Genomic DNA, 21,926 nt, shown 5'->3' with positions numbered 1-21,926 from the left:
AAATGTTCAAAGTGAGTTCCGTTGTTTTGTAAACAATAATACGGCCTATTTTCAAATTCTGCACGAACTTTGGCAAATGTTGTTCTAGTAATAGCGCGACATGCTTGCGCAAGTCTTTCTCGCAATTCCCCAAGCGACGCAGGTATAGAAAAATGTCAGGTGGTGGTAAGTCTGGTGACCTCGGAGACCACTCAATAGGACCTCTCCTTTCAATCCACCTGTTCGCATAATTAGTATCCAACCAGTGCCTAACTGGAGATGCATAGTAAAGAGGTGCTTCATCTTGTTGGAACTGCAGCAAATCTTCGTCTAGAGCTAGGCTGCACTAATGATCCCTTTGGTTCTATAATTCATGCATTATTAAAAGTGTGTTTGTGATGGTGTTTTCCAGCATATCCAGATAAATGTCGCCACTTAAATTACCTGGTATGAACAAGGGGCCAATTATAGCATCGCCTAATTATCCTGCCCAAACATTCAGTTTTTTAGGATATTGAGTAGGACCTTCTCTAAATCGATGCGGGTTTGCATCACTTCAGTACCGACAGTTTAGTTTATTTACATTACCATTCAGCATAAAAGTACATTTATTAGTGAAACAAATATTTTTTAACATTCTCGGTTCAACCGACTCATGTGAAAGTCCTGTCATTGCAGATACTTGACGTGTTGATGCAGTAGGCTATATTTCAAAATTTCCAAGGACCTCAATATGGGATGCTTCATTCAGTAATCTTGGGACATCCCTTTTTTTATTTTGCACTGATCCCATTTCTCTAAACTTTTCAACCAAATCGCGGACGTACACGTTACTTACATTTTTGTCCGGATGCCTTTCGTAAAATATTTGGGCTCTTCGTAAATAACAATGGTTCTGGGTGGCAAATATGAAAGTGATCTCAACGCGTTCAGATATAGTGTAAACCATCGTGCCAACTACAGCTGAATGATAGTACCGATCGTACAAATGATGAAAACTAATGACATTTAAAATTCTCAAATAAACCAAAAATTCTTGAATCTGACAGAACCCAAAAAACAGATGTTTTTAACTTGTTTTTGCAAAAACAACAAACTAAGTTATTATAACAAAAAAAATTCCAACGGGCATTAAAAATAACAGTTCGGGAGATAGCATTACAAATACAAAAGTCATAGTGAGTCGGCTGATATTAACACCCTGTATAATTATTAAACAATAATTATACAGGGTAATCAACAGAATCAACAAAAACCTCAATAAATGTTCCATTTAAGCCAAAGTTCCACAATGATTGCTTCACCCTGTATAATTATTATTTATACCATTGGATAGCATTTTTTACATTGTTTTTAATCATATATCACAAGCAGGGGTTTGCGATTTAAACTTTTTTGGTTGTGGTGGATGGGGCCTAGGGGGTTGATGGGGGTGAGTTCCCTTTCATGTTATTTTGGTTCCCCCTTACTATCCAGGAAACGGTTTCAAGCATTTGTCGATATCAGCTTTTCTTCGTGAGATATAGCCCATTGTAAGTTTTAAAATTGACACACTATATATATATATACATATATATATATATATATATATATATATATATATATATATATATATATATATATATATATTTAACATGATTATTTTGACCAAAAAACAGTGGCCTTGAGGTCAAAATATGACAGAACAGCAAGGCGAAATACCAACCTCTAGTGCAATGGAGCGGTACATTTAAAGAATATGATAAATTTGGGTGACAACTTGTCATAAAAGCCAAACAATGAAAGGAAAAGGTGGTTAAGATCACCATCTTCCCCCCAGTGATTGGTTTAGACAACCAATAAACAAAGCATGCGAGGTCAGTCCAAAATATCATATATTATACATAATATCTACGTTGTGACTGGTTAGCCAGCCAACAGGTGAAGATTGATTCAACCTCCACAGTTCAAGGTTCATACCATTTGGAACTGTGACTGAAAAATATTCTATGAATCAATTTCAATTTAAAAAAATTTTACTAAATAAGTGAATCAAAAAACATTTACTTAATATATGTAAATGTGATATTGACAAAATAATTAATAAAATGTAAGTTGATGAATCAAAGTTAAGTAAAGAAAGAAAAATTTATTTTATTTTTAATTGAAATTATTAAATATGAAAATATGATAAAACTATCTGACCGTTTGGGTCTTTTAGATTTCCAAATTCCTTTTATTAAGCGGTATGTTGATGACTTATTACTGGCCTTACCACCAGACAAGATTCAGGCGACCTTCTCTTTGTTCAATGAATTTGATCCTCATTTACAGTTCACTGTTGAACTTGAGGACTCTAACACAAATAGTATTTCCTTCTTAGACATGCTTGTCATCAGAATGGGAGATAACATCTTAACCACAAATTGGTATAGAAAACCAATGGCCTCTAATAGGTTTCTCAACTACCACTCTTGTCATCCTTTCAAATATAAATTAAACCTAATTAAAGCTTTAAGCTACAGGCTAAACAGACTAACACATCCGGTTAATCGAAGGGAATCCCTTCAATTACTTAAAAATATTCTGATTGAGAATTCCTATCCGTCCTCCCTTATTAATAAATACCTTTTCTTACAAAGCTATGGTTCCTCTTTAAATGACATACTCAATGGTGACCAACTTAGAACAAAATCAAATAATTCCATTAATAAAACTGTTCTGCCTAATAATGTACTTGGGACTCCAACTACCCATTACTCATCTTTACCTTATTTTCCTCAAGTTACTGAGAAACTCGTTAAACTGTACAAACAGAATAATGTACCTGTTAAAATTGCAGTTAAGAATGCTAAGACTGTCAGAAATTTGTTTTCTAAAACTAAAACATTCTTGTCCCTTTTGGAACAAGTTAATGTAATCTATCATATACCTTGTGCTGAGTGTGACTCATGTTATTTCCAATACCTTTCAAACGAGGTATCACTTGCTATATTTTCCTTTCATTGTTTGGCTTTTACTTTAAGTTGTCACCCAAATTTATCATATTCTTTAAATGTACCGCTCTATTGCACTAGAGGTTGGTATTTCCCCTAGCTGTTCTGTCATATTTTGACCTCAAGGCCACTGTCTTTTCACGTTGTTGGCGTGGGTGTTACACCTGTTAGATTCATTTACCTGCGGCACCTAGTAAGCTGAAGAATGGCAACTTCATTTTACTATTAAATATTATATTTTAATCCTAACCTATTCAATAATGTTACTTAAAGTCAAAATTAAATTTAGCTGATAACACATTTTGAACACGTACTATAAGAATTTGTTGTTAAATTTAAGAAGCTACAATTTTAGTATTTATTTAATTGATTTATCAAAATGAGCTTAAACTCAAACAAAATTATTATGACTAAATAGATATTTCCAATACCTTTCAAACGAGGTATCACTTGCCATAAGGTCTCATTTCAAAATATCTGTCACAGTGGCGCTGTTACGTCATCTGTTACTATTACGTCACCTGTTATGACTAGTTGAGAAGCCTTCGTCTGTTTATTACCTGCCTCCAAATTTCACAATTATAACTATAACTGTTTAAAAGATACGATGGGGGAACGGACTTTTGACTAGCACTGTATTATTGTGTAGTGGCATTATTAATAGTGAAGTATAGTGAGGACTTGCATCAGACACTGTTCGATAAGTGGAAGTATTTGAAATTAAATTCAGTGGCTCAAAAAATCACTCCCCTATCAAAATACGAATTATAACTTTAGATATATCTCGAACTATTTAGCTAAATAAACGTTTTGATTTCGAATCACACTCTATTTTTAAATAAACCTCGGGAAAAAATTGCTATTTAATATCAAGTAAGTTGTTTTAACAGCGCTTCATATCTTTTATTAAAACTAAGCCATTTAATCTACATAAAAATGGGCAATTTAGCACGATTTAAGCTTTTTGTTAGATTTTTTGTCCACATTCGACTAAGTCATTTGTAGTTATTAAACATACCCTTATACATATAATTTTTACTAATGGTCATAGCATTTTCTTTAAATGACTAGTTGAGGGTTAATATACCAATTGAGTCTTCAATTATATGGAATGAAAAATATATGTCTCCAGTTTATTATTTCTATCACGCAAATAAACGATTTTTACTCCAAAAATCATTAAATCGATAAACCTAGTAAAGCAACCATATATCGTTATCATTTTTTGTTGTATAGTTAATAAACCGTTAATTTTTATTGTACTATATATTACGTTTTAACACGTAGAGTTTGTAAGAATATGTATAGAAAAAATTAAGGACATTGTAACTTTATAAATGTCACATTGATATTTTTCTTAAAATAATTATTTTATTTCACTTTATTTTGATTTTATTCGTTTTTAAAACATTTTGTTTTATTTTACTATTTTTATTCTAAATAAAGATACGCCATAAAACTATATTAAAAATTTAACTCTAAGAAATATACAATGCGAAATTTTAAAATTATCCCATTCGCTACCAAACTTCATTTTTTAAATTTTATAGAGCCTACAGGTCAATTTTATGTTCTGAATCAACAACTTCAACTTAAACTTAAACATTTATTAATATAAAAATGTCACAAGTTGTGTTTATTTTATAAATTTTGCATCAGTTTTTTTTAGGGAAATTGGATAATGAAGAACCGACATATTTTGTGTAGCAGATCCTAAAATTTTTTGAAATAATGTTCCTAACTTTGTCTTATCAGGTTCTGGTTGTCGAAGGTTGAGTAGTAGATGTTGTCACAATGTTTCTTGTAAACCCCATTAAATCCAATGGATGCATACTTTCAACAAATTCATCAGCGTTAGATTGAATTTTATTGTGGTGTTAAATACTATATACTTAAAATCCATGTATTAGAGGTTGAAGCAGACAAAAGGCGAACAAAAATTTTGCACCACTATTTATTGTTACGTAGATTTGGTCCATAGTTAGCGATAATTCGGTGCATCCCATATACGAGTATTATATTGCTAAATTGCCAAAGAAACGTTTACTATTATATATTTTTTTTTCTGCTGCAGAATAACGACTTACCGATTTTGTAGGTTGAACGCCATAACCATTTGAAGCCACGTGAACGATGACATTATCCTTCCACTGGATAAATATTATATCGTCATCAAAACTTGTATATCAGTCAACGGATCCTCTAACTGATTTTTTATTGCGTTTTTGTTCAACTATATTTTAATTCACTAATGCCCTTATCAGTGGAAGTCCAGTTAAAAAATTATCAATAAAAAAGTAAAATTTTTGATTTGCAAAATTATGCTTCATCTTCTCGGCAAAAGTTGTAACTACAAATCCACCTAGCCCCAAATGACTCTCTTCTTGTAAGGTTTCCTTCCATTGATAAGGTTCGGTACCCACAAGATAAACATTTGATACATTTTCACACCAAAATTTAAACCCATCTAATAGGTTTCCCTTAAATACGCCGTTTACAGCTATGGTGGCTGTACTAAGGTACCATGGGTTCATCAACAGATACTGATATAGTTTCACCAACTGGCACATATTTTATAAACGAATTGTTGAAATGTTCTATAAATGGTCTTATTTTAGCAAACTAATGATTTTTTTGTAGCTGAGTGTTATCTGAAAAAACGTAAATTTTGCAAAATTTCTCTAAACCTATTTCTCGACATTGCGTTGGCGATTGCTTCGTTTCTGAGATTCAAATCCAAACATTAGTGCATATCTTTTCTGGGCCTTTGAGAATAACCAAAAATCAGTAGGATTGCAAAGAATACTTTGAGTTCTTCAATAGTAACCTAAAATGATGTGTTTGCATTTTTGTGTCGGGCATACTTTATGTTCTCGTCTTTTATGTATTCAAATTCATTATTTCGATTTAAAAGTAAGATTTTTTTTGGGACAAGTCAAGCCAAGATGTTGATCTTGGGACAAGTCACTTCTTTTCCAGTCGTTTTGTCTTTTTGATTTATTCGCTCTTTTATTAGATTGCACATTTATTAGAAGTTCATCATCTCTCGTCAAGAACATATCTTTAGCCTCTTGTATCTCACATTTTGAAATAAGAGTTGCCTCAGCTGGGGCGTTCAGTATCTCTGATGAAAACTTATTAGAAAAATCATTAAAATTCACATCATCCGATGATTCAAAATCTCCATCAGAATCTTCCGCTGGAGGATGAATATGTATATCTATAGAATCAAACTGCTTCTCATTAAGGTCATTGATTAGATTGTTTAGAGTATCAGCTGAACAACTCATTTTCTTTCCATAAATTGTTTTTATATCTATAATTAAAAAACTAAAAAGAAAAACCCCAATTAGCAACTTATACAGCCAAGTTCTATTTTTGAAACAAAACAGAGAGGAAGAAGAATTTTGACGTGTTGTTAAACTTATTACCTTGTAATTTATGAAAACAAGATAACATAAGTTAAAATCTGCTATAAGGAATGGTGCTTAGATAAAAATGAAAATCTGTTAGACAATGTAGGTACTATTTCTAAACTTTTTTTAAGAAAAATCGAAAGGGGTTAAACTATTATTACTCCTGTTCAAGCACTCAATAGTGAAGAGTTGCATAGGATACTGCTTGGTGAGTGAAAGTATTTGAAAGTAAATTAAGTGGCCCTAAAAAATCACTCCCGGGATATCCCATAGAATCACCAATATCTTTATTTTTCATATTTAATTTTTACAGAAAAGCATAAAAATTAATCTTCGTCAGGCAGCAAAGGTACAACTGTACCTTTAGAGTTTTCAAATTGTGATAACTTTTTTTAAAGATGTAGAGACTTAAATTTTTGTGACATCTCTACATTTATTCAGTAGATTATGTGAGCCAAATGTAACAAAAAAATTTTTATTCAGTTCCTAGAAGAAGGCTTAAATTCTACCATAAACGACGGCATTAAATAAATGTTAAAAAAAAACGATATATTTAGTATTCATATAATAGTTTATTTAAATCAAAATACACAAATTAATGTTATTTTGTATTTTCTTAACACATAGACGTCGTTTTAGACACAACATGAAAACTTACGGTTACTGGAGTAGATCAACGAGTGCTGCAAGATACTTAGGGAGGAGTAGCTACTTTAAATACTATGTTTGGACCAAGGATTATGTCTGCAGAACTACAAAGAAAATGACTCCTTATCATAATTCGGTTTTTATTTCGAGATTAAGCTGAAAGCAAACAAAGATCTTTAGCAAGACCCTTTAAATATGTCGTACGTTGTAATGGATTGTGCTCTCCATTGAAAAAAGGACAAGGGCCAATGCATTGTTCGACCCTTGACCGTATACTCACCCAGCATTTTATCCATGGTATCAACCCCTGCTTTGATTTTATTGTAATACTTAATTATTTCTCAATATATTCTCTATTGAGAATACCTGACGAACGTTGGCCCCAAAAAGTCCCCTGGAAGAAGAAAAATAGGTGGACCTCGACGCTCATGGAATGAAGGAATTAGAAGAGCGATGGAATTGAGAGATTAGGAAGAGGAGCATGGAAGGATTGGCGGAGGATAACGGGAATACGGCGGTAGCCGTCTCCAAAATTTGTTGTATTTACAAGTTGGATCCTGTAATATATATATATATATATATATATATATATATATATATATATATATATATATATATATATATACTTTAATATTTCCGGCTTAGCTATTTCACTGTCTTCTACTTATTTTGCCATATGCATGGACGAGAGTAACACTACTGCTTTGTTTTTCTTTCGTACTTAAGAGCATATAGTAGCATCATGATTGTATGCAAATTTATAGTAAAAATCTTTTATTTGTTGTAATTGTGCCCACTAGCACCATGTTCCATGAATTTAAGACTTCAGCGAGTTCAAAAGGTAAAAAAGTTATCTGTGGTAACGTTCCGTCCAGAACCTTTATAGGACGAGAACAGATCCCAAACTGTTCGTTAACGTTAACTTATTGGGAACCATCTGCTGTTTTTTTATTATAAAGGTAACCTTATAAGGAATAAGGGTTTGATGCATCATAAGCCCAAAACACATTGATCATTAATGCAGTTTCGTTGTCAAATCTTATAAATCTTAGCATGGTCTTAAAACTATCACGATACATTGCTGCACGTATTATTGGCATAGAATCCATACTTCACACCTTACACCACTTTTCTGTGTTGTTTCTATGTACACCAGCAACAATTAAGATACCAAAAAATGCGTCGAGCTCACATGAGGTAAATGGTTCAAATTTTTTTGTGGAGGCCGTCTTAAAACATTTGGGAATCTTTGCGCCAATTCTTTGGTAAAAGTCTCACAGATTCTTTTGACTTCTTTTCTGTTTATTTCACGCAAAATTATTTCTCAAATTTTTGGGCTCATAAATGACTTGAGTACTTGTTTAGGCGTATTAGCGGCATGATCGCCTTTTTGCAATAGGGTGTTACCAGATTCAGTTTAAGCACTATACAGCGGATCACTACTTCATCCAGTTTCATTCTTGGATATCAAAATGTTGACTGAAGGCTTAGGTTCATTCTCTACGTGCTTTTCTGAGTCGTGCTCTTCTGCATGTTCTACAATAAATTCTTCTTCCATCTCGAACTCTTCAACATCTGCTTTTGAGACATAGCTTTCATTATCAGATACAACAAACACTGTTTGATCTTAATAGGATTTTTCAACCTATTCAAGTAGTTCAGGGGATATAAGTCTATAAACGAAAAACGTAAAATTGTGTTATTAACATTTTTCACTATTTACCGTCAATTTGTGTACAATAACATTATTAAGAAAGAATAAAAATCTAGTGCTACTATTCCTAGTATTTGTTTACGTCCACTATTTCCAAGTTTATTGTTGAAATAATTTCAATAATTTTTGATAGATAAGTAGGGTTACGTCAAAACTGCTTCTAATCTTTATTTGTAAATCATCCGTACAAGATCAAATTACCAAATAATATTACATACTTATATGTTGCAATTTCTAACAACTCGCAATCTCTCAAATTTGACTCTACTTCCATAAACATTCCATTTACACTACAGCAACTATTAAATATTCTTCCCACTTACAAAAGTTCAGCTGCAGGTCCTGATAACATTCCCTTCATATTCCTCAAAAATCTTTCCATATCTGCGTAAAAAAATTACTTATATTGTACAACATAATACGGACCAATTAGAAATTTCCCATATTGTGGAGGGAATCTATCATTATACCAATTAAGAAACAGGACAAATCTCCAAATAATCCAAATTCCTATCGTCCTATTATACTGACATGCACCTTGTGTACGCTGCTAGAAAAACTAAAAAACAAAAGACTTATGTGGTATCGAGAAAAACACAAAATTTTAGACTTAGATCAATCCGGATTCCGTCCATCACGAAGCACTGCTGACATTTTAGTAATGATTCAAACAGAGACTGTAACAAAAATATGTTAATGTAGCAACAATTGTGCTAGAGGAAGTCTGGGTGACTCTATCCAGTGTAGCAAAAGGGTGAACTCTAAAATGCACCTTGATACACCAACGAACTAATATGGGGAATAACGGAAGATGGAAGGGATTAGATAGAAATAAATTATGTAAAAGAAATAAATATGAATTTTATGAAGTAAATATGAATTTTAAAATATAACAGAATTAAGTGTTGGCTAGCGACTATGCAGGAGAATGACCACTTGACACTCAAAGAAGGATTCGGCCAATTTGCATGCCCTACAGAGACCGTAAGATATAAGAATTAATGACAAGAAAACCACCAAGAAATAAACAGATGAAAAAAATAAAAGCTGCTCTAGTGAATGGTTGGGCGCCAGGAAGTTAAATGTTTTCTTCCGAGATATCTTGTATTGCTGAAATATGAAAGATAGGTATTAATTGAAATATTGAATTGTTTTAACCCAACTTTAATAAATACCAATTTTATGTACAGACTATTTTAAACACTTATATATGACCCATCACCTCTTATATACAATTAACTTATCTATATTTACAGTAAAATCCCTGAATAATTATAAAACAATTTCCCCTTAAAAATTTCAAATTGTGACAAAAGTTAGATCCAAAAATAATGTATAAATAATAAATATAATTATATACTACTCACTAATAGTTAGTTTTCGTTCAAAAATTGTTTAGGTTTTTAAGTAAAAATTCTCCGGGATATGTGTGCACACAATAACCTAACAAAGAGAAATTCAAGGGAGAGTTATAACCTCATCCCTTGGTAAACAATAAATAATTAAATTAAATTACAATGATAAAATGTTTTTTTTAGGAAAAATTGAAAATATTTATTATTAAGGATAGTTTTTGTTATTAAAAATTGAACCAAAAGTTAAACCTTGAAGAGGACATAAAAAAATTATTTAAAGTAATTGAATGATAATAAAAAAAAAATAAGTCAGTTCTTCCTGTCGGTTTCCCTCGAAGAGTGGAGAACTGGACTCAGGTGGTAACAAGATACCAAACCTGTATTCCCTGGATCAGGTACTATTGGACAAATACGTCCCTTTAAACTGCTTCTTAATTTCCCATAAAAAAACCAACTTGAAACTCCTTCCTCTTATCTTTATTAAGTATAACCCCAACTAAAAAATAATTCTTCCCCTGACTTGTAACTGGATTCTTGAGTAGGCTAAAAAAACAGTTGTGTTACTCCAAGTTTTTGTACATACAAAAGTTAAGGAAAAACACAAGGGTTATCAACCTTGGAAGGCGATACAAAAAATGTCAGCAAGTGACCTTAAATTGAAATAAAAACCTTAATGGTTTTCGGTAAATAGTGACCTTCGAATGGTGTGACAGTGTTTTTATAATGTATGGATATATTAAATAGATAATTTTAACGGAAAACATGATCTTTATATTAAATAGAATAGAAAAAAAAGAAATATTAGCCGGTTTAAATGGTATGAAATTGAAATACATAATTGTTTACTTTAACTCTTGAAAGGAAATAAAAATTTGAGATAGATATAGAATCTAATACTTATAATTTATTTAGGTATAAAACTTTTCCTTAATGAAATAAGGTGAAATATAACATGTATCAAATATATGAGATACCTATCAAAGACGAAATTAAAATAAGTCTGAATTTTACTAACAATGGCGGATGGTATGAAGGATTTTTCCTTATAATTTATTTGTAATGTTATCTTACCGGCTAGGGTGATCCAACTGAAAATATCCTCGTACAAAACAACAAAATAACTCAAATGGTTTCTTCTAAAATAACAGCTCTTCACATAAAAAATAAACTTAAACCAAATTCGGGAAAAAAAATGGACTCCCAGCCGCTCTACTCTGAGATGTTTATTCACTCACATCCAGTTAACAAGTGACAAGTTGAGATTTTACACGTCGCAGAATAAATGTACTTTCAGAATTTCACCGCTGAGGGCGCAGTTTAATGCCAATATCAGAAAATAAAATTTACTGGGAGTTATTTAAATATTTAGTTTAAGAATATTTTAATATGAATTTAATTTAGAATTAAATTAAAAGATTCCAGTCACAAAAAGAAGGTAAACGATTATTTAAGTAACGGACTCGTTACAAGACCACAACCGCCTTTCAAAATAAGCAAGATTTAATAGCAACATCATTCGACATCGAGAGTGCCTTTGATATTCTATTACATTCTACTGTAATACTGACCAAATTAAAAGAATACAATATTACTTGAAATATAATATTATCTTTTATCGAACAGTCTCTTTCTAATCGCTGCTTCAACGTATTATTTAACGAAAAAGCTTCCCCAACCTACGTTCAGGAAAATGGGGTACCTCAAGTTTTAAGTTCAAGTTTATTTATAATGAATATTAATGATATTATAACTTCACAACCCAGTGAAGTACAACTTATATGCTGACGACCTGATTTTATATTACTGTGGTAAAGATACGTTTACAACTGCAAACTTAATCCCAAAAGCAGTAAATGAACTAACTTCTTAGTCTATATAATAAGCTTTGGTATTAATTTCTCTGTTAAAAAAATTAAAAGTACTCAAATTCAGTCGAAGAACACGTAGCGTATTATTACCTAAAATTACATTAAATGGTACTCCGCTCACAGCAGTTACTGAACACAAGATACTAAGTTTAATTTTTGATAGTCGACTAACATGGAAACCACAGATTATAAACAAAATCTACTAAAATATTTTGCAAACCATCACTTGGGAGCTAATGAAGATATCATAATTAAGGTATAAAAATCTTTCATTCGCTCTCGATTCGATTATGGATGCTTTGTATACATGTGAGCATCAAGGACTTATTTAAGGATTCAACTTCGATATCGTTTGACGTTATTCAAACTACAGCATTAGGTATATGTCTCCCGGAGCTTTCAGATTTGGTACCACCGAAAGTATTCGCTTCGACACAGGTGAACTTCCCATTTCGCTTCGCAGGCAACAGTTTCTTCATAGAGACATTCAAGACATACTTTGCTAGAGTGTCTTTGAATCAAAACAACCCTATATTTAAGCTAACATACAAACCCTATAATTGTAAGTCTAATAATAAATACCAGACATTACCTCAAGTTTTATTTCCCCTGTTCCTCTTTCACGACCTGTTAATTTTTCATTATGAGATACCTTATACTGTCATCAACTCCTCCTTGTGTTCATAACATACCAGAAAGTAACCTTTCGCTTAATAATTATCACAAAAATAAAACCAACAGCCAAATTTTCAAACAATAATTCCTAGAATTGGTCCACACAAACTCATATGACGAGATTCTCAACACAGATGCATCTAAAACTGAGACAATTGTCGGACATTCGGTTACAACTTCAAATAGTATTATTCAGAAGTAATGTCTTCCAGAATCTACCTCTTTCCATACAGGAGAGCTGTACGCCTTTCTACAAGCATTTAAAGGCTTGTGTAACCAAACTAAAGCCAATAACACTGGAATATGCAAAGATTTAATATCCTTAATTGACTCAATACATCAATACATCCGCTACGCTGATGACACTGTGTTACTAGCAACCAGCCTAAACGATCTGCAGGCCTTACCAGACCGAGTGCGAACTGTGAGCGTAACATACGGACTGAACCTCAATATTAAGAAAACTAAATTCATGGTTGTCAGCCGTACAAATTTAGATCCCGGGCCACTATTGGCAGGTAGCAAAGAGATCCAGAGAGTCGACAGATTCACTTACCTCGGAACTACCCTCAACATACAATGGGACTACGCTCAAGAGATTAGATCCAGAATTGAAATGGCACGGTCTACATTTATTAAAGTGCAAGCTGTGAGCGTAACATACGGACTGAACCTTAATATTAAGAAAACTAAATTCATGGTTGTCAGCCGTACAAATTTTGATCCCGGGGCACTAATGGCAGGTAGCGAAGAGATCCAGAGAGTCGACAGATTCACTTACCTCGGAACTACCCTCAACATACAATGGGACTACGCTCAAGAGATTAGATCCAGAATTGAAATGGCACGGTCTACATTTATTAAGTTGATATCCTTGCTGTGCTCCAGTGATCTCAGTTTGGGAACCAAGATGCGGATAGTGCGGTGCTACGTTCTTCTAGTGTTACTATATGGAGTTGAAGCCTGGACACTGATGCAAGCCACTGAAAAACGAATCGAAGCCTTCGAGATGTGGATATACAGAAGGATACTAAAAATATCTTATGTGGACCATGTCACCAACGTTGAGGTCCTACAGCGCATGACAAAAGAAAAAGAAGTGCTTAATTTAATTAAACAACGTAAGCTTGAGTATCTCGGCCACGTGATGGGAACGAAGAAAAATATCGAATTCTTCAACTCGTTATGCACGGTATAAGTATTTGGCAGAAGATGACCGGGACGCCGTCGTATCTCGTGGTTGAAAAATCTCCGACAATGGTTTGGGATGACCTCAGCGGAGCTGTTTCGCAGAGCAGTCAACAAAACCATGATAGCCTTGATGATCGCCAACATCCGGACCGGATAAGGCACTGAAGAAGAAGAAGAATTGACTCAATTAAAAATAAAAGTATTCCGAACATACACTCGTTCAAGCCATGAAGCAACAAACTGTCTCACTTTTTCTGGAAAAACATAACATCAATCTGGATTCCTTCACACGTTGGTATTTTAGGTAATGAGATTGCTGATACTACTGCAAAAGAAGCAATTACAATCAAATCAGACATTAAATTTGTTCATCTAGCATCAGATATAAAACTACTTTTTAGGTTCCAAATAAGAAAGTCCTGGTAAAACCAATGAAATAATTCAATCTCGAAATTACATAAAATACAACCTACCACCGAAACCTTTTAGTTACCTAACTTAAGTAGAAGAGACAAATTAATCGTTCGCAGGCTAAGAATTGGTCACACACGGCTGACACATGGACATCTGATGGCTTTGGAAAAATCACCTGTTTGTGAAAAGTGTAGTAAATCATTAACCGTTCAACATATGCTTACACAGTGTGTCAAATTCGAGCAAGAACAAAAAAAAATACCTCAGTTATCCTCAGCCAATTAAAACTTGTTCAGACAGTACTAGATTTCCTTCGAGAAACGAACTTTCAACACGAAGTTTTACTACTTTCTCTTTCACATATTCCCTTTATTGTAAATTATACCTTATGTAATGTAAAATGTATAGTAACAAAATTGACCTAGTGTCAATAACCCTGTAGTTGAGATTGTTTTTCAACAATTTTAACCAGTTATGCTACTAATAAATAATATTATCTTAAAACTAACGAATATTTCCCTCCAGGTTAATAAGTTTTTGAGAAAATCTATAACAGGTACAATAGTTATACCTATGTCTTCCGTTAACGTTGTAAAATTATGCCGCTTGGCAAAGGTTAAGAAGCCACAACTAAACGCGTTTTGAGCATCCTATAATCATGTTGCCTTTGAGGTTGGATAATTATATACCAACTTCCATTACACAAATATTAAATTTTGCATTATCCATTTCGTACATATTCTATAACAATTAATCTCTATCACGGAGTGTAAAATATTCTCGCCCCCCGGTAGAGGAAAATTAATAACCCGCCGAAATAAAAACCCTTTCCACCCGCGAGCTTTTTCCAAATTTCAGGCTTAATCATTAATCACCCTCGGGTATGTAAATAAAACCATAAATCTTTGCTCAACGCACCGATAACAGTCAGGTTGACTCTGCTGTTTCTCGTCTGGCCGGTTTTGGAAGTCCACTCTACACCGGTAGTATGGTGAGCCTAACTGGAACGAATTTAGGAATAGATTAATTATGATAAATCAGTTTAAACACATCGCCCGAAAAAATATTTTAAGTGAAAGACATTCACATGAAAGCAACATTATCACAATACATATATATAAAAATGTAATTTTACTTAGAGTATCTAAATCTATCCTTACTCAATAAGGACAAGATTAATACCTAACTAGGTGAGGGAGTCTAAATTAAATTTCATACACAGAAACATAGTAGAAGGAAATAGTTTTATTATTATTATTATTATACAGCTAAGGTAACTGTACCTTTTACCGACCACTTAAGGTTTTCCTTAAAAGCAGATTCAATAATAAGAAGAATACATTTTTATTTTTCTTTGCATAATTTTTAAAGATAAGTTCTAATCTAGTCGATTCAGGTAGTAATATAGAAAAAATAATATTATCACAGTTTAGTTCTTTTTTTAAATGTTTTAATAATTATGTACAATTTCATTAAAATGCTCCCTTTACCGACCGGCTTGAAAAATACTCCCTTATCAACGACCGATTTTTTTGCTATTACCGACCACAAGCACCTAATTACCGGACATTTCAGTCCTATCAGCGACCTTCTTGGGGGCTACTTATTTAAGTAATTAACAACATTATATTTAAAAATAATCGTATCTACTGGCTCAATGGAAAAAACAAACGCAGTTGAAGATTTTAATATTTTTAAAAAATATATAAATTCATAATACAACAAATAAAAAGTAACGTAATGTATTGGGCATTTACATTGGGCATAATAGATTCAACTTTGGTATGAAATCATTTTATTTATATACATATATATATATATTGTGACAATTAGGGTTTATAGAAAATAATTTATAAGTTATATACTACATAATATTAGATATTTGGTTGTTTTAAATAAGTTATATACTAGAGAATTTAATAAAAATATATTTATGTGAGGTCATTTTTAATAAATTAGCATATAATAATTGTAAAAAGTTGTATTTAGTAATTTTAATGTTGTAAATACATTTAAGTGAGCCATGTGACTAGGCAACCAACTATACAAACTCTGTCTCCAATTTGACATTTTAGGAAATAATTGGGAATATAAAGTGGGGTTATTATAATAATATTGTTTGAAATGTGTATTTGATTAAATTAGAGTGTTAGTTACTAATTTGAATGTTTATGCTGATCTGAAAAGCCTAAATGTCAACAAAATTATTAATAGAAAAGAATGGAATTCTCTGGATCTCCGGAGATGGCCATGTTTGCGAAATGGTTTGTTCCAGAAAATTCAGACATGTATTAAATAGAACTGAATAGAACATGATATCTTACGAGATGGTTCTAGAAATCCAAAAACATATAAATACCCGTGATTTGGATTCAAGATGGCAGTTTTTAGAAGTTTTTAGTTAGAAGTCAAGCAGTTTTTGAGTTTTATCATGAAAGTTAGTTAGAAGATAGATACATTTACTTAGTGAAGTCAATTGTTCAGCAGTTTTTGGAAGTTTTTAGTCAGAAGTCAAGCAGTTTATTATGAAAGTTATTAGACACATTTAGTGAAGTAAATTGTTCAGAATTTTCAAGAAGTCAGTCAGAAAAGTTTAGTAAGAAATATGAAAGATTATTTGGAGTCAGAGAATCAGGTACAAATAGTCAAATTGTTTAATATAGTGAGTTAAATGAAGATTAAAAATTATGCATATAATTAATGCACATTTATAATTATACACAAATAATTATTGAAGATTATAAAAGTATATTGGAAGAAATTAAATTATATTGTGATTGGAGATTAGTATAAATCAACTTATAATAATTGGATATTGGTATATTGAAAAGAAGAATAAATATAAATGCTGTTTGCTGGTTTGGTTGGTGGTGTATAAATGCTGGTGAAGAAAACTATATCTTAAATTGGTAGAAGCTGATAATTGGAAAAAGTAATTTCACAAAAAAACAAGGATAACTGAAGTACGAAGACATTCAGTGGTGATTAGAATCTATATACTTAGTGGAAAACAGTTCATTTAGGCATTCAGTGAAAGAAAGGTACAAAATTTTGTTAATATAATTTAGTTAGTGTCATAACAATTTCAATTTTGAAGATAGTTTGTTTAAATTTTAGATTGTCTATAGAATTTAATTAGTTTTATAAGAATATCAGTTTAAAGATAGTTTATTTTAAATTTACATTGACTAGGTTAGATATATATGTGTGTTTCATAATAGTTATAATAAAGATAATTTAAAAAAGTACTTACAAGCTAATTCTTTGAGAACCGCGATAAAAACCCTATATATTATTAAAAATACTCATTGCTCATCATTCAAACAAAAAACACATCATAACAATATATATATATATATATATATATATATATATATATATATATATATATATATATATATATATATATATATATATATATATATATATATCTATAACGAGTTTATTACAGCTGCCGCCGTCAATGTTGACGAAATGCCCCTGAAGATGATCTAGGGATCGAAAGTACTTGGGCAAGATTAAATTAAACTGTGCTCGATATATGCCTTTTATTTGATCAAAGTTCATATTTAATCAGTTCAATGGGTACTCCCCCCGGTCCTGGAGCCTTTCTTTTTTTCATAGCGTTGGTCTGTTTTTTAATTTCTTCTGGTGTTATTTTAGTTTCTTCGCGGTAGGAAATATCATATTTTTGGTAGCCAATATCTTGGAATTCTGTTCGATCTTCTGTCAGCATTTGTTCATAATATTCGACCCATAATTCTGAAGCTATAAGAGTTAACCTACTGCATTTTTTTCTATCTGTTCTACTACCTCTAATTGTTTTCCAGGCTTCTTTACTTCTTGCTGTACCCATAAAATTTTCTACGTTATCGCAGGCTTTATTCCACATCTCATTTTTGGCTTTATTAACCTCTTTTTTTACTTCTTTGTTTAAGCTGTTGTACTGTTATCGATAGTAAGGGTCCATTGTTGATAGCAATTTGTTATACATATTCTTCTTCTTCCCCACAAGATCTTCTATTTCTTTATTCCACCATTCATTTCTATTTTTTATTATTATATTTTTTATTGCATCCATCCTCGGAATTGCATAGATGCCCCATTTATTCACGGGTTTTGGAAGATTAATTTTTGCAAATATTTCATTTTCTGAATACGATGAAATATCCTCTTTTTCAGGCCATTTCCAATGTGAACCACTTCTTATCATAGTCTTCACTTCGAATCCCGTACCGTCAAAGCCAAGACTTATTCCAGAAAAGTAGTCTCCTTCATAAATAACCACAGCATATTCTTCCTCTGTAAAATCTTCCCGTTTTAGATTTTTGCTAGTATTTTTCTTTACAGAAAAGTTTAAGAGGAGTAAAAATAGCAACATCCAGTGGTTGCAATACATGTGTGGAGTTAGGCAGAAGAGAAATTAGTATTATACCTTTGTTTTTGGAAAACTCAGTTAGATGAAGCGTTAAATGTGAAGAATTGCTATCTAGAAAAAGCACAATAGGTAAAGGAACGTTCTTTTCAACAATCCATTTTTTATAGAATACATTCGTAATAAATTCATAAAAACATTTTCCAGTCATCCACCCGGAGTCTGAATGGCCAATACCTAAGCTCAGAGGCATTTTCAAATTAATACTGGCTGGTACTCTTTTATAGGGAAAAATAGGTTTTACAACTTGTCCTTCTGCCAAAACTGCCAAAAGTACCGTGAGGCATTCTCTCTAGTCATTCTGGTATAAATTTTTTTCGAACCTTTTCTTACGATTACACATTTTTCTTTTGGTAAAAGAAAAAGAGAGCTGGCGAAAAAATTTTCGTACCAATGACGACCTGGAATTTCGTCTTTAAATTTATTTGCTCGCTCTAGACGGCGAACTAGTTCTCTGTAACACACCCCACCAGTTGATTTTTTTTTACAGGAAAACCAACAGTTTCTAAATATAGAATCCAATCTACTATGGTTTGTTTTAAACCATCAGTCAGGACACAGTGGGACGCAGTAGTAGCAACTTCTTCATATTTGTTATGAGTTTTATTAACTTTTTGGAATTTTGAATTCTCTGGATGCTTTTCCAAACGACATTCCATCTCGAATCGAATCCAATGCTTGCTGAAGAATTTCATTGGTATAATTTTTTCGTTTTTCAGACATAGCTCAAAGTTTTTCTTGAATCTGGAAGAAAACGTTTATAATATTCTCGGTCGGTAATAGGTCACAATATATATTTTTTGTACTCCGACCGTGAAAAAAATATTATTTTAGGAGACTACTTTTGAATATTTTAAAATTCATTTATTTCATTCACGTTTAAAACAATGAAGTACCTACCATAAATATGATTATCATTTCCCGTTCAAAAACAGACTTTTGGAAATATGACACTTAATATATTATTCGATTTAAAGTAATTCTTCCAATAAAATACAATTTTGTTTAACTTTCAGATTACTTCTTTCAATTGAAAATTACAATCTAGTCGGTCGGTAAATGCTCAAGTGAATTGTTGGTATATTACCTTTAAGAAAAAAAATATATTATAAATAAAATTGTATGCTAAAATATTTTTAAAATTTCACAATTTTCAATGACTACATTCCCCTCATTCCGACCGCCCGGCCGGTAAAGGGTTGATTTTAAGTTTTAAAGCACCTTTTACCCACCGTTCTTTAATTGTAAATAAATTTTAATTAGAGAAAATAATTAACCAACGAACACATTAAATCTTTAAAAAACGTGGTTTTGTGCTATTTCTTGTTATAAAAGTGCAATACTAACCTTGATATACATATATTAACAAACGCTTAATAATGCCAACACACATGCACAATGATTCTTATAACCTGCCTTATGGAGTCTTGCAACACCAATGCGAAATCCGTTAAAATTTGTCAAATTTAGCATTGGTCAGCGGCTGAATTATATTTGTAATGTTGGCATATCTATGTTTTATAAAAAGAAACTGTTAAAAGTTTCAGTAGTTTCAGTAGGACTTTTCATAATTCGTCTAATACTGAAAAAATTCATTGCGGTCGGTAATAGAAAATGGTCGGTAACAGTTAACAAATTATCAATTCTTCTTTGTTCTTAAGAGAGTTACCTTGTTAGTCTTTTTAATATCCGTATAAGATCAAGAGAGTACCCAATACTATAGCGTCCTCTTATTTTATCTAATGACTATGTACTATAACTAACACACAACAACACAGCACTAAGCTCTGCTTTTACACTAATTAACACTTTACACTAACTCAAATAATTTTCTTCGTTTAAGTCTTCTTTAACCCAGTATTATCGAGGAGCTAGATGACCTCTATGTTTACGTGGCTATAGAGCCGTTGTTCGTGACTACCTGCTATCTTCTTGATAACTTTATCTACATCTTCTATCTCTTGGTCGTTGCGGAGGTTGAAATTTCTGAGGTACCAAGGAGCATCAACAATGTACCCTAACACTTTATTCTGGAATCTCTGGATCCATACTGATTACAGCATTTGTTTGCATATCATTTGTTTGTATAGAAGTTGTTTGTTATATATGGCAATGCTGAGTTTCTTTCCATCAGCCAATACATTTTTTGGTAATAAATATTTACCTGTTTCCACCGTTTTCTTTTTTATATGGACCAAGCGAAATCTTGCATCAAGTGTGATACCTAATTATTTTGCAGAAGATGCATGTGGTATTTAGTCATTATTTATTCTAATTGGAATGATTTTGATTTTTTTATTTGTAAAATTAACGTAAATTGATTTAGATTAATTAAGATTGATTTTCTAGTCCAATTATGGATTTTAGTCATTGACAACTGTAACTTCTTTTCTGCTGCTTTTTCGCTGGTATCGCCTACTGCTAGGATAGCAGTATCATCTGGAAATGTGAATGTAGTATCGTTTTCTAGTTTAAGTATGTCTCATGTATGTAATAGATAGATTATCGGACCTAATACGCTTTTTTGAGGGACTCGTGCTTTGATTCCTTTTGAATCTGTGTACACATCTTCTTGCTTAATTTGAAAATACAAATGCAAGATTTCTGAATATTGTTTAGATATAAGAATTTTGAGTTCCTAGATTTAACCGTTTTGCAATACTTAACGAAGGCCTTAGCTATGTCTTAAAATATTGTAGAACAAACTTTCTTTGCATCTAATCATTTTTTAATCATGTTTGTAAATTTGTGTATCTAGTCAATCGCATAATAGTATTTATTTCTAAAACCAAATTGGTGGTTTAAAATATTTTTTTTCTTTTCTATTATTTGTTTTATTCTTTTTAGCAGTTTCGCTAAAGCTGTTTAGAGTTTCTCAAATAGCTTTGACATCACTAGTAAAAGTTAATGGCCTATATAAAGAGACTTCATGTGCTAGTTTCCCTGGTTTTGGTATTATTATAACCTCAGATATTTTTCATAAATTTGAAAAATATCTCAATTCAAATGCAGCATTAATGATGTTGGTCAATTTGACTATGACTTTACGAGGCAGGTTTTTTAGTAATTCTGTAGTGATTAGATTATATCCTGGTGCTTCCTTAAGATGCATATTGTCTTTTATTAAATCAGCTGCTTCCTTCGGGGATGTTGATCTGATGATCAACATATATATATATATATATATATATATATATATATATATATATATATATATATATATACCCGGTATTTAGGCGGCACACGCCCTTCCGGT

General features: G+C 31.9%; 1 protein-coding gene across 1 annotated transcript in view; it reads left to right on the top strand.

Annotated features, from left to right (window-relative positions):
• Positions 1-21,926, top strand: part of LOC140441706 (protein turtle-like) — a 518,457-nt gene that overhangs the window by 109,770 nt on the left and 386,761 nt on the right. The gene's annotated exons all lie outside the window — the stretch shown is intronic.

This window comes from Diabrotica undecimpunctata, chromosome 5 (assembly GCF_040954645.1).
Source record: "Diabrotica undecimpunctata isolate CICGRU chromosome 5, icDiaUnde3, whole genome shotgun sequence".
Taxonomy (NCBI): domain Eukaryota; kingdom Metazoa; phylum Arthropoda; class Insecta; order Coleoptera; family Chrysomelidae; genus Diabrotica; species Diabrotica undecimpunctata.
Note: the sequence above shows the minus strand (reverse complement) of the source record. Positions and strands in the feature narration are given on the sequence as shown.